Source organism: Protopterus annectens, chromosome 2.part2, assembly GCF_019279795.1.
Source record: "Protopterus annectens isolate FY-2018-M chromosome 2.part2, PAN1.0, whole genome shotgun sequence".
NCBI classification, from domain to species: Eukaryota; Metazoa; Chordata; order Ceratodontiformes; family Protopteridae; genus Protopterus; species Protopterus annectens.
In genome coordinates, this window is record NC_056730.1 from 1,069,420,641 (window position 1) to 1,069,435,768 (window position 15,128).

Sequence of the window (15,128 nt, forward strand, 5' to 3'; positions counted from 1 at the left end):
CACAATGTCACAATGTAATAATGTAATTCCTTTTGCAATTGACACACTTTATTTTACAGGTATAGATATCGATTAGAAATATATTTGATATTTATCTGTTTGTTTGCTTGTTTGTTTCTTGGAAAAGCTTGACATGTAGAAATTCGTCAGTCAGGTAGAACAAACGTTTTACCTTTACATCGTCGATCCCAATATGGGTGAAATGACTTCCACGAATACCGAAGTGCGAATGTCACCAACTTCAAATTCCGAATAAGCGAACAACAAAACCTCACCCCTTTTTGACCCATGGTAGCAATGGTATGGAGGTGTGGTGCGGCCGGAAATGTCAAATGTCAAAATATTTTCGACATTTAAAATTTTTTGCGGATTTGGTTCGCTTAAATGAGTCGATTAAGTGGGCTGTCGAAGAAGTGTGATCGACGACGTAAAGGTAAACCAGAACAAACGATGCATACAATTACCAGAGGAACTGAGTGATGATACTTGTGCAAGAGTGGACCACACGTTCTACTTTAAATTGTGTAAGCCATTAACTAAAATTCAAAGGTATACAATTGCATGATTTGTAGTTAGCTGGATATATAACCCATGTCAGTTGTCATTGTTTTAACCTTGGGAGTCTTACCAAAAATTTCAGTTAACTTAATATACATAGTTTAAATAAAACTCAACTGAAAAGAAGTTTGCTAGAAAAGAAGTAATTTCATTTTATATAATTTATGTGATTTGCAGTAAAATAGGAAGAGACAGTTACTATTTTATTTATTTGTACATAGGTTCATAGGAGGTTACTAGGCTAATGGTCCTAGAGCCCTTACAAGACTAGCCATATTTATCCTGAGTTGCCCCAATTGTTGGTGGTTTGGAGAGTGAAGTTAGCAGAGGTAAGGGTCTATGGTAGTTAATACCAACTTCCTCTGTCCAGAGGGGACATGGGCACCACCCCGGGAGTTAATTTGTGGTCACCCATCCACTGACTCAGGTTACATTTGTAGAGTGTCAGGGAGGGGCTCAGTTTCACATGAACTGGAAGCTTGTTCCAGAGAAGTGGCAATCTCTGTGAGATATATCTCTCTCTCCAGCATTACCTGTTCTTGTCAGAGGCTAATTTAAGATTCCTGGAGGGAGTGACCCTCCTGCACTTTGGTTTAAGAATGTGTAGCATTTCAATCAGGGTCAGGTCACAGACTGCCCTTATAAGCCAAGGCACAGGTCACCTCAGCAATCTGTAGGAGACAGAATACAGTGACAGGGCTTTCAGTCTTTCCACATAAGACTTGTTTTGTGTACCCTGTAATTTCCTGGTGAGAAACCTCTATGGTCTTTCCAATTTTGCAAGTGTCTGGTAAGGTACATGCAAAAGGGGCCATTGTACTCTGATTGGTCTAATGAGGACTGAGTATAATGGAATTATAGCAATGCCTTTACTTATAAGATGTGTCACATAGAAGGATTTCCTTACCACTGTAGATACATTGTAGAAAAAAATTCAGATTGCTAGCAACCTGAGTACCCAGATCATGTACCATTGGGTCTACACTTGGGGGGATGCTGGCTATATGTAATAAGCAGGGATGTCAGCTTTTCCACAGGTAATAATACTGCATTTTATTTTGCATTTAGCTTTAATCCATTGCTTTGGCATGAGACATTTGTTACTGATTTGTTACTGTACTTAACCCATTCTTGATAGCAATGTCCATTATAATAGATATTTCTTCCTGGTGCTTTTTTATTCTTTTTCTTACATACAGGGTAGTCATTTCACGAAATTCACATTTATGTTACATACGGATAATGTATGCATTTTTATTTAATTTCAGAGCTAAATAATATGTCACTACACTCTATACCTTACTAAACAGAACCTGTTTTAAATAATCATGAGTAGTGCTAGAGAATGGGTGGTGGTGGTGCTGCGGTAGTGCTGCGGTAGCGTTGTCACCTCACAGTAAGACGGTGTCCGGTTCGATTCTCAGATAGAGCGTCTCTGCATGGAGACATGCGTGAATGGGCATACCTTCGTTGAAGGTTGTGTGTCAGGCCTGGCAAGCCGGTACGTAAAAATCAACTGCCAATCATTAGCGGACCGGAGTTCTGCTGTGGCGACCCCTAACCAGGAAAAGCCAAAAGATGCAAACAAAGTGCTAGAGAATGGGCAGTACCATGGTACAATGAATACCATCACCACTTCTCAGCAATAAGTTCTCCATTTCGGCATTCTGCCCAGGTGCCTCTAGTGTGGAGTCTAAATGTCCTCACTATATTTGTGTGGGTGTGCTCTGGTTTCTTCCCACATTCCAAAGACATATAGTAGGTGGAGTGGGGGTTCTAATGTGCCCATAGGTACAAGTGTGTGCTTGTGTGATATAGAAAAATACCTGGCAACTTACTTCTATTTCTCCCTTTGCCGTATTAACTCCATGGATAGTAGTGGCTGTCAGTGGGTCACTCTCAGAGTAGTCTGCGCCTTGAGAAAGTATGAGGGAAATAAGGTTTTAAATACAAGACATTTTGCTGTTTTTGAAAAGTTAAGCCTTGATGTCTGTCTGTTCTAGAGAGAATATAAGTTACTTTTAACAGAAAGGAAAGCTGTACTCACTAGTTGCCTTCATCATCAAGCCCATTTTCCCATTTTCTGCACGAGGTTGGGGTGTCATGTCAACTGCCATCATCTCTCTACATTTAATGCCATTCTCCTACCTTCTTCAGCAGTCATTCCTAACTGTCACAGGTCTTCTCTCACACATTCTATCCATCTCTTTGCTGGATTCCCTCATTTCCTCTTGTCTTCCTCCTGCCTGTCACAAATCTTATTCACCAGATTGCCTTCTGCTTTTCTGCTTATGTGTCCAAACCACAGTAATCTATTGTCTCTGAATGTCCTCTGTAATGTCCTCTGCAATTGAAGCTACCTTGACTTCTGCTCTGATGTCCTCATTTCATCTGTCCCACAATGTGCACCCCATTACCCATCTCAGCATTTCATCTACATCACCTCTAGCTTCTTCAACTGCTCTGCCTTTACTGAGCAGTTTTCTGTACTATACACCAGTACCGGTCCCACCACCATTTTGTGCACCTTAATTTTAAGATTTTTTGACATTCTTCTGTCATACATTCCACTTCGCTCACTGTATCATTTGCTGCAGCTCTTCTTATTCTAGCTTTGACCTCCTCATTCAGACTTCCCTTCCCCTCAACCAACCCTCCTAGATATTTGAAGCTGTTAACCTGTTCCACTATTTTCTGTTCTACCTCAGTTGTCATCTTTTCTTCTGACTTCCCCCATTTGCTGCCATTACAACTATATTATCTCTGTTTATTCCCATCCCATGTTCCTTCAGTTATGCATTCCATTCCCCTATCCTTTGCCGAAGTTCTTGCTCAGAGTCTACCTGTAATGCCACATCATCATCATACAGCAACTTTGTTTATCTGTCCCCTCAACCTGTTTGCTAATGTAATCAGTCAACAGTATGAACAGCAGTGGTCTCAGAGCTGAACCCTGATGCACATCCATTCCCACTGGGAAAACCTTTAAGGGGTTTGAACACTGTTCATACCTGAGTCATTCGGTTCTTGTACATAGCCTGTAATTCCACCAATGGTTTTTGGACTTCAAACCACCACAGTACAGCCAAAATCAGCTTTTTTGAGACTTTGTCATATGCTTTCTCCAAGTCTAGGAATGCCCAGTTGGGCTCTTTCCTCAAGCTTCTTCCATCTCAAGCTTCTTCTCCACTATCTACCTCACTGCAAACATTAGGTTACTTGTGTTGCTTCCTGATCTGAATGGAACTACTCACCTCCCATCTTATTTTCTACTACTCTGCATATTGTTTTCAATGGGTGTACTTTCTAGTCTAGGTGAAAGTTAAATGTGACTTATTCATGGTTTCAGCATCTTATGTATAAGGATTTGCCACACATTTTTCAGAATCATTTTCTGTTGGAGTTATTACAATTTTAATTTCTTTTTGAAGTTCATATGTTATTCCTTCTGATATAATTGGGCAGCTTTTTGGTTATTATGTAGAGTAATACACCCTGAGATGTTCAGTAGCAAACCCCGCTCATATCTCAGCTAACTGTGCCAACGAGGACACTGGCAATAGCAATAAATCTTGTCCACAATGCTTTTCAAGAACTGTTAATTAACTAAAGCCTTGTTATGAAGTATTAATAACTAAAATGTAACATAGTCTTTTGTGAAATTTAAAAAAAATAAACTCGGCTACCACCTACCTAACTACAAAATAGGATAGCTTTTAATTTATCCAAGTCTTTTTGGTTTCTAATACCATGACAGGAATGGACCCATTCCTAACTCAAATTTTTATTAACATTCATGAAATTAGCATTGTTTCAGTCTGTGATGTTACCAGAAGTGCTCTTCGCAGCACTGCAATGTACCCAGTATTAACTCCTTCTGTAATTCATATGGTGTTACATGTATCGGTAACATATCTAAGTATGATTGTACATTCTTTTTATAAGACTCATTGCCCCTACCACTGTTGGAACTGTCTGGGTATCCTTCTTTTACACATTGCCCTCATTTCTGCCTGCAAACCATGGTGTTTTATGACTTTGTGTCTCTCTGTATGTAAGACACTGTAGTCACTGGGTGTAGCAATTTCAATGATCAATACTACTTTTGTCTTCTTTTCACGGACTACTATATCTAGTTTTGCCCCATCTATTTTTTGAACTGTTGGTAATGGGTGATCCCATGTGATATAAATTTCATAATTTTCTATAATGCTTCGTGGTTCATGTTTTCAATGTGTCTCAGCTACTTCAATATTTTAATGTTTGCACAATCCCCAGTGTAACAATCTTGCCACATAATTATACCTTTCAGTATACAATCCTTCTGTCATTAGTATATTACAACCAGAAACAAGATGTGCAACCGTTTCCAATTCTGTTTTACAAAACCTATATTTATCTGTTTGTCTCACATGTTCAATGGACTTTGTAAACCAAAGTGTACAGTATCTACTATCTTGGGCTGTCAGTATTAACCTTTCATCTTTTGGTTTAAATTCACCTCTTAACCATTCCTGCATTCAGTCCTGATCAACATGAAGTTGTTCCAAGAGTTTTCTATACTTGCAACTATATTTATGCATTTTCCACATTTTTTGCCTTCTCATCTGAGCCTTCACCTTATATTCCTTCTTTTGTTTTTTGGCACATTCAGTTGCTGTGATTTTTATCTACTTCTGGCTTGATTTCCATTCCCGTGTGACACTGATATGCTTCTGCTAAACTAAACAGCAAATTCATCTTAGACTTACCCCCGGATTCACAAATCCTCCATGTAAGACTAAATAAGTCTTACTTGGAGGCTGCAGTTGAATGGTATGATGTCAGCATTCCATGAATATTCATGAGGGCACGCTGACTCAACAGCAAGTCTAACATGGAATATGCAGGAAAGCAGGGGGCGTGTCCGACTTCCAAGCAGTCTAAAGGCCCACGCCCCTGCAAGTGTCCAAAATGCCAAATATCAACACACAAGAGCGAGTCAGCTCAAATGTCCATGTACACAACACCACACTCCCTGACATTGTAAACCCCCAGCACAGTTATAAAAAGTAAAACATTTAATTTTTTTTTCTAATTCCCAATATTGCTGCCCGTATTTGCGCGTGTGTGCACTGGTGTGCCCATTGCTTAGCTGCAGTTAGCAATCCCGACATGAAAGAGCATAAGAAGGAATGTGTATGCAAATTATGCCAAATAGCAATAGTGTAATGGTAGAGCGTTCGCACAAAGAGGAAGCATTCACGGTTCGAGTCCCACCACTCCCCTTCCTATTTATGTTCTAAAGTAGTATATGAAATAATTCCTGCCATATATGATTAAACTTTTACTAAAAACCATTGAAATGGCCTATGCATCAGTGAACAAAATATATATTTATAAAGGATCCTGACATATAATTGCCCGCAGTTAAGCAGCACTTTACCCAGCACAATATAGTTGGCCGCAGTTAAGCAGTGCTTTACCCAGCGCAATAGAGTTGCCCATAGCTAAATAGCGCTTTACCCAGTGCAATCGTTTTGCGCGGAGGTGCGCGCCGTGCCAACCAGTGCACCATAGGGCAACGAAGAGCAACGTTTAGCAAAGTTACTTAAACACAGCCACACCCCCTAGCCTGTCTGGACAGTAGTAAAATAAAATGAATGACAAGGTTAAAACCCAGGACTATGTGCACCATAATCAAAATACTGAACCACTAAGCTATGACAGCTTAGGATAAACAGCCACTGTTAACATACATATACTTATAAATGGGAGAATAACCATTACTAAGCAGGTCTGCAGTCAGCCGAGAATTTTCAAAAACGGCCAATCAGAAAAAGGGTGGGAAATGCGGCATATTTAAGCCCCATAGGTGGGAATACTCGCCATAACTGATTGTAGCTAACATCTGCAGTTAGAATGGCTGGTGCTGAAGAGGGCACACACTTCCGAGTGCAACGTTGGGGCATTGAGGAGTCGAAATACATGGTTTGGCTCCTTGTCCACTGTCATGAGTCAAGACTCCTGCAGGGCCAGTTACAAGGGACAGAGTACAAGGCAGAGGCTTGGAACCGGTTAGCTCATGACCTCACCAGGGTCACAGGCGTTCCTCGGACTGGTGAGCAGGTCTGTCACTACCATGCAGACCTGAAGAGATGGAAGCAGGACCTACTGAACCAATGGATACAGGAGGCCCGAGGGATGCAAGATGCCCCACAACTAAGTAGGAAGCCATGGAATGCAGTATGTAAGAAATGATAATTGATTCTGTATAATGGATAGGTATGTCTCAATATCCCTTCATTTACTTCACAGCTGCAGGTGACAGTGCTGTGAATCAGCAAGCCTATGCAGATAGGCTGCTAAGGCTGTGCCACCAGGCAGGTTAGTGATTATTCTGCATGTATTGTTATATAAAATAGGTTTAGAGAGCCTGAAAGAAAGTGTTGTAGTCCAATAATACAACCATAAAATGCCCTGAATAAGTCCTCTGCATGTACTGTTATATAAAATAAGTCAGAGAGCCAAGTAACCCATTAAGAAAGGGAAAATATGTCCAGAATAATATCTCTGCAGGTACTTTCATATAAAATAAGTGAGCGAGCCTGAAAACGAGTGTTCTAACCTATTAATAAAGGTATAATATGTCTTGAATATGTCTTCCATATGCACTGTAATATCAAATAAAGGAGAGAGTCTGTGGAAAAGTGTGTAATGTAATTAATAAGGGTATAAAACCTGGAGTGTGTCTGTGTCACTTACTTTGAAATGTTGTTGTACCCTTGCATTATACAAATAGTACTGTTTTAATAAGTGCTGGCAACCCACAGTTGGGCAGTCATATCAAAAGTGGGTGATGGAAGTGCTAGTAGCTGTGAAGCATATATACAGTCTTCAACAGTCAGTTACTGGCTGGCATGCATAAGTAAATCTGGCACATGAGTAGCTTGTTAATTTGTTCCCCAAAAATGTGAGTGTGCTACAAGAAATGCAGGGTTCTGTACAAATTGAACTGAAAATGTCATGTAAACATATCTAGATATGTAGATAAAGAAATATAAATAAAATCAAGAAATATGTAGCAGTAACATCTGCATCTTGGACAGTTATTATGTCAGATATAGGTCAGGTATATAATATACTAGCCAAACCCATTATACAACCTAATGCATGTTGGCAAGTGTAATAATACATGTAGGGGATATACACCTGCAGTCACTAGGAATGTAGTGCAGACTAAAAGTACTTATAAGATGTTAATTGAGGTTTCTTTCTACACCCTACTGTATGTGCATAAACCATGCAATTCCACACCTCAATGGGTATGTGTAATCTCAAACATTTGTTGGGACATATGTCCTATTGTTCTATAAATATCTGCAATCACTTTGATGCAGGTGCCCTGTTCAAACACCACAATCATAGTGGCCTGTTGTTACCAATCATCTCTGCATGCTGTTGGAATGTCCACTGTCGTTCAATATATGCATGTGTTATGCTTGCTGTTCAACTGTTGGAACCTTGGAGTGTTGGGTTAATGGGAATATTACTGCATGCTGTTACAACTAATTTGGAATGCTGTTGTTTATGTTGTAATTAAACACACCTAATTACAAAACGTATGGAAAGGCCGGTCCCAGCGGACCCACCTGTCCCTCCTCAGCTGGCGGGTGCACCTGGCACCAGCAGGTCCGGTGCCCAGCCCGGGCTCCCCTCCTCTGTTGGCCCTGTGCCACCTTTGGGTGGAAGCACTGCAGGGGATGGGGCTCGTCCCCCCATGCAAGCATGGGCGGAGAAGTGCCACCTGTCACCCTTTGAAGGGTCCGGGCTGTGGTGTGTAGGGAGATTCAGCGTTCAGTCACTGATCCCCTACTCCAGCTCGAGGCGAGAGTGGCGAGTCTCACGGGTGAGCCTGCCCATCCTATGCAGCCCCCAGCACAGCCACCCTTGGGGCTGTGAAGGTGCAGTGGTGACTGCCCATGGGTGGGGATCTCAGTTCCACTGTTACCATCTATGGGCTCATGGGCTTGTGATTTCCAAACATCTGTCCCCGTCAATTGTGTTCACCCACCCCATGTGTCATACACCGCCCCTGTATGCATCTTGTTTGTCTTGTCTGTTTACCTCCCCAACCTACCTTCCCAAACATACCTATTTCCTCTACCTCACTTTCCACTCTCACCTGAAAAAAAAAGAAAAAAAAGGGCAATCTGTACCCACAAAAAAATTACGCCCCATACATAGCTGCCCATTTCGCACACATGTCCGCTGGACATGTAAACTGATAATTATAATTGGCAGTACAACATACTTTGTTGTCCTCACCCCTCTCCCAGGGGTGGAAGGTTTCAAATGTCACTCCAAATTTATTGCATATGCACAGCTGTTGCTGGTAAAGAAATGGGCAGCTATGGACCTTCCCTACACCCGTCCTGCACATCCCAAGCTTGTTTTCCTACTGTTTTTCCCTCTTTGTGCCCCCTTTTTCACCACTTTCCTATCTCCCCATTTTCTTTTCTTTCAAAGTAATTAGCGTGAGGGTTAGCGGGAGTAAGCACTTTTAAGCAGTAGTAAGTGGGTTTAAGCGAGTGTGCACGTGTGCACTTAGCTAAGCATCGCTAAGCATCGCACAAACCCACGCAAACCCGCTTAAAAGTGCCTTAGTCACTCTAAGTCAGGGTCCTTGTTCTGCTCAGCAGCAAAATAAAAATACCTTTGTCAGTCTCGAACCCCAGACCTTGGACACACTAAACTGCATGAAGTACCACTAAGCCAGAGCAGATATACAATGCCTTGGTGCTGAAATAAATATATCATGCATTACAATGAGGTACTGTATAGGGAATATAGGAATGGCATAACACAAATCCTGTTCTGTGGGTCTTTACCAGCAGTTGTTGTGGAATTGTGTGACATGACTGTGAAAAGAGAACCAGCCATTCCAGCAGGGAATAATGTTACAGTAGCACCTTACAAACCCCACACAGTGTCAGACCAGGATAAACACTGGCATAGTTGAATAGGGCAGAGGCCAGACTTCCCAACTGTGACTGCTTTACAGGGATGTCCCTGATTCATAAACAAATGTTAGCTGTGCCCGTCCGAATCACTCTGAAAAGTACTAACATTAGGCAGAAAAGTGGGTAATCACACTTAATGAATAATGTCAATAAGTGAGAGTAGACACTGCTTGCACGTTGGAAAAGGTATAGTAATACATATGCTCCGATTCTCAAGAAAGTCTCAACTGAAATATGTCTGTAATATATTACAGGTGTATCTCACTTATATGTACCTTTCCCTGAGACTGTTCAAATATATATCAGAGAGTATCTGAAGCCTGGCAGAGGCAGAAACACACAGGCATATCAGCATTTCTGCTGTTACACACTCTGCAAATAGCTTTGGAAGGAGTACCACAAGCATGCCCTTATGTAGGAGTGCAACACAGAAATATCACAGGATGTAGCCATGTACTGCTAGCAACCAACTATGACAATGCCATTATTCCAGTGCTGAAAAGACTGGTGTGGTGCACAGACAAAGAATAATAGGCTAACCTCTGGCTACCATCTGGATATGTCCACAGGTGTGAGCTACGCAGACAGACTACTTGCCTTGATAGACTAACAGGTACACAGCAAATCTGTACGTTCAGCAAGATAAACATCACACGATAATAAATAATGCTCTTTGCAGTTCTGCACCCCTACCCAAAAGTACGACATACCTGTGTATTCAGGCAAAACCAAGAGTGTAGGTAGGCATACTCAGTACTGAAATATGTCCAGTTGTCTTGAGCAGCCTGTGCTAATGTCAACACAAACAAACCACAAACTGTTCAGAAGTGAGTAACTTAATAGTTACAGTATAGCAGTTCACAAACAGTGCATGTGCCAGAGGAATACATTGCAATAACTACATTTGTATGGCAGTTAATTGTCTTAATTCAAAAAGAAAGTACATACTCCCATGTATCTTGTGTTAGCATTTGGAGGGGTGAGTAAAAGTCTACACTGAGAAGTGTGCACTGGAAGCAGCAACATTCAGGTTTGAGTACAACATGCATATCACTGGCTACAACCCTAGCTTCAGATATGAGACATATACCAACCTTCTGACTGACACAACGGTGTCCAGAGCAAACAAGCATGGGCCCCACCTTGGAAAGCTGACAGGGCTATGCCTACCTAACCTAACATTGTATAGCAGTGGGCTGCAATCACAGTGAGTACTGCAATTACCACACAGCAGGCTGCATGCAATTACTTAATGGTGGGCACCAATTGGTGCAGCACACATGTCCGCTGGACATGAACTGATAATTATAATTGGCAGTACAACATACTTTGTTGTCCTCACCCCTCTCCAAGACAGGAGGTTTCAAATGTCCTCCAATTTATTGCAGTATGCACAGCTGTTGCTGGTAAAGAAATATGGGCGTATATGGACCTTCCCTACTACGTCCATGCACATCCAAGCATTTTTCCTACATTTTTCCCTCTTTGTGCCTTTTCACCACTTTTCCTATCTAACCATTTTCTTTTCTTCAAGTAATTAATTAGAATGAGGGTTGGGAGTAAACGCACTTTTAAAAGCAGTAGTAGGAGATGGGTTTAGCGGTGGTGCTGCGTGTGCACTCAAGCTAAGCATCGCTAAACATCGCTGGAACCTTGCAGCATAAACCCACTTAAAGATGCCTTAATCACTCTAAGTCAGGGTCATTGTCTGCTCAGCAGCAAAATAAAATACCTTTGTCAGTCTGGGACTTTCAGACAGCTTGGACACATAAACTGCATGAAGTACCACTAAATGAAACCCAGAGCAGATATGCAATGCCTTGGTGCTGAAATAAATATATCATGCATTACAATGAGGTACTGTATAGGGAATATAGGAATGGCATAACACAAATCCCCTGTTCGATGTGGGTCTTACCCAGCAGTTATTTGTGGAATTGTGCTGACATGAGCTGTGAAAGACCAGCCACATTCCAGCAGGGGAATAATGTTTACAGTGAGCACCTTACAAACCCCCACGCGGTGTCAGACCATGGGATAAACACTGGCGCGCCAGTTGGCGGATAAGTTGAGGCCAGACTTCCCAACTGTGACTGCTTTACAGGAGGATGTCCCTGATTCATAAACAAATGTTAGCTGTGCCCGTCGATCACTCCCAAAGTACTAACATTAGAAGCAGAAAAGTGGGTAGCAATCTACCACTTAATGAATAATGTCAATAAGTGAGTAGACACTGCTTCTGCGTTGGAAAAAGGTATAGTAAGCCACATATGCTCCGATTCTCAAGAAAAGTTCTCGAACTGAAATATGTCTGTAATATATTACAGTTATATCTCTCTTATATGTACCTTTCCTGAGACATGTTCAAATATATATCAGAGGAGGTAATCTGAAGAGCTGGCAGAGGCAGGAAACACACCAGGCGCCTCAGCATTCTGCTGTTACACACTCTGCAAATAGCTTTGGAAGGAGTATACAAGCATGCCCATATGTGGAGTACAACACAGAAATATCACAGGATGTAGCCATGTACTGCTAGCAGCCAAACTGCTGACAATGCCATTGTTGTTCAGTGCTGCTGCGAAAAGGAACTGGTGTGGTGCACAGACAAAGAATAATAGGTTGACACTGAGCTACCATCTGGATGTCACACAGGTGGGAAAGCTCACATGGACAGACTACTTGCAGCATTGTCTTGGGTACACATTCATAAAATCTGTCGTTCAGCAAGGATAAACATCATGATGCTCAGTAATAAATAATGGGTTTCTACTTTGCAGTTCTGCACCCCTACCCAAAACAAGAGTTGTAGGTAGGCATACTCAGTATTAGACATGGTGTCAATTGTGTGTCAACTGCAACAAACCACAAACTGGCTTCTTGGTGGTGGTTTAATAATTATAGTGCCATGTGGTTCACAAACGAAAGTGCATGCCAGAGGAATGAGCCCATGGTTCAGTGTCATTCAAAGAAAGTAACTACATTTGTATGGCAGTTAATTTCTAATTCAGAGAGCAGCAACATTCAGGTTTGAGTACAACATGCATACATCACTTCTTCAGGCCTAGATATGAGACATATACCAACCTTCACATTTGACTAACTGGCAGATTGTCTTCAGATAACAAGCAGGCCCAAACCTTACAGAAGCTGACACAGAAGCTATGCCCTGCCTAACTAACAAGTGTATAGCCTTGTTGGGCTTTGCAATCACAGTGGAGTGCTGCACAGTACCACACAGCAGGCTGCATGCAATTACTTAATGGTGAGCGCTTTCAATTGGTTGCAGAGGCTGCTCCACATGCATGTGCAGATCACCTAGAAAAGCAGGCTGTACCTGCTGTCCACACATGTAATAATATCATTGTTGCAGAAACAGAGATAGAGAAGCGAGGCGGGAGGCCAAAGGCAGAGACAGAGAAACAGACAGAGACACAGACAAAGAGATAGAAACAAGAAACAGACAGAGAACCCCCCATAAAAACAACCAAAAAAAAAATGTAACAACAGATGGAGCAGGAGAAATTACACCCAGGTAAGGTACTGTATTTGCGTGCATGTAGTAGATGTTTTTGAAGAGTACTCATGGCCACTGTTAATCATCCAGCTATGTGGGCAGCAGTTGTGTATCCTGTATTGCAAATGTAGAGCAAGGGACCTGCAACTGTTAGTGAAGAGGGTGGACATGCTGTAATATTTGAAACGAAGGTTATTATGTGCATATATCTATGTAGATTGGTTAGTATATATAGAAACAGCATATGCAGTGCTGGTATTTGTCATGTTGGTATAAGCGCTGTGGGACTGATTTGTCAGAATCTGCTGTGTTACAGCCAGTGAGGATATGCTTCCAAGGCTACATGGGCTGAGAGGACAATTAAAATGCATTTTGCACAACACTGTGCAATATTATTACATAACTGTATATCATCACAACTGTCACATTAATTGATATCCCACCATGAAAGGTGGACAAAAGTACATAATGCCTATATGTACATCTATATGTACAGCAATGGATGTGTAGATGTATGTGTACATATACATACATATATATGTATATATATATATATATATATATATATATATATATATATATATCTATAGAGAGAGTGAGAGAGAGAGCGAGACATGGGGTCATATGTACCGCAACAGGTGCATGGTGACAAAGGCATGGACTGAAGACCAGTGTCGATACTGCAGTGCCATCCCTCCTTTCCAAAACACTGTACCCATTAACTACCACATAGGTAGAAATCTATCTAACACTGAAGGTGTGATAAGGGAACATGGGACACAGGTGGACAGTAGCCTCCCCTTTGATAATCACAGTGCCACACTAGTCTTGTAATCTGTCTATGTGGTACGTGTCATCACAACAGGTGTGTCATCTAGGGAAATATAGGTCAGTGTTCCCCTCTACTCATCACAATGCCCCGTGGTATGTACCTCACATGATAACTACAGCAAGTGGAAAGGCCACAGACATACCACACAAAGATTAATACTGGCCTCAAACAGATGCCCTATGCAGACTGACTCACAAAATCACAGCTAGACTGTGTTGCATACCGCCCACACAGAGGTGACCTCTGCCGGACATACAGAGGTATGTCACACCCATAGCTGTTTGATAATCACCATGTCAACATATCACAATCCCTCCAGGCTACATGCTCTAGGGCCCTAAACCTCATCAGCTCACTAAACAGCACATGCTGGAGGGATAGGTTCCTATCTCAGAGATATGCCATACTCTGGAATAAACCACCTAGCAATAGCAAACAAGGCTCCTCATTAGCAGTTGTCATAAATACCCCTGATGATTGTTTGGGAGATAGGTAATACACCCCGGGAATAACCTCTGTGGTTCTGGTTGACAGGGGCAAGTGAAATCAAATTACATGTGTGCCAAAGGCCAGGGTAGCATATGGCTAGGCTGATCTAGGCCCTAGGGTCAATAGCGTATTACCTACCTATAACACGATGCACACACACATATACTCAATGCAATACCTGCTATGTGAGGTTGAATGAGTGTAATGCTGAATGTGTGCAAGGTCTGTAAAGGTGTGATAGCTTAGTGTGAATTTGTATCTGACATGGTAGTTTGTGTCCTAGCTGTGAGGTCAGCAAAAGATATGTATGTTATTGCTAGGCAGACATAGTAGTATGGCATACGTTGTGACGTAGTTCCTTGTTGATGACTGCGGTGTCCCATTGTAGGCTAAAGCAATACATGTATGCTTAGTGAGTGGTACTGCTGGTGAATCCAACTCCCATATGAACTGTAGTACTACCTGAAGCTGTTGGCCTAAACAGCACAGTATGGTGTATGTTCACATTGCTTGGAAACACTGTCTTGTGTGTTTCCTGTAGTCTGCACAGATTACATACCTCAGGCATAAGGTTTTGTAAGTAGTGGCACACAGTACTGTATGGTACACAGGTAAAGCACATCTGGGTTGGCATACATTAGTGTGTTGTATGTTTGTCTGATGTGTGTATAATTATGCCTGTACCATGCCTGCAATCATATGTGTGTTACAGGGTATACGTGTGTATCTA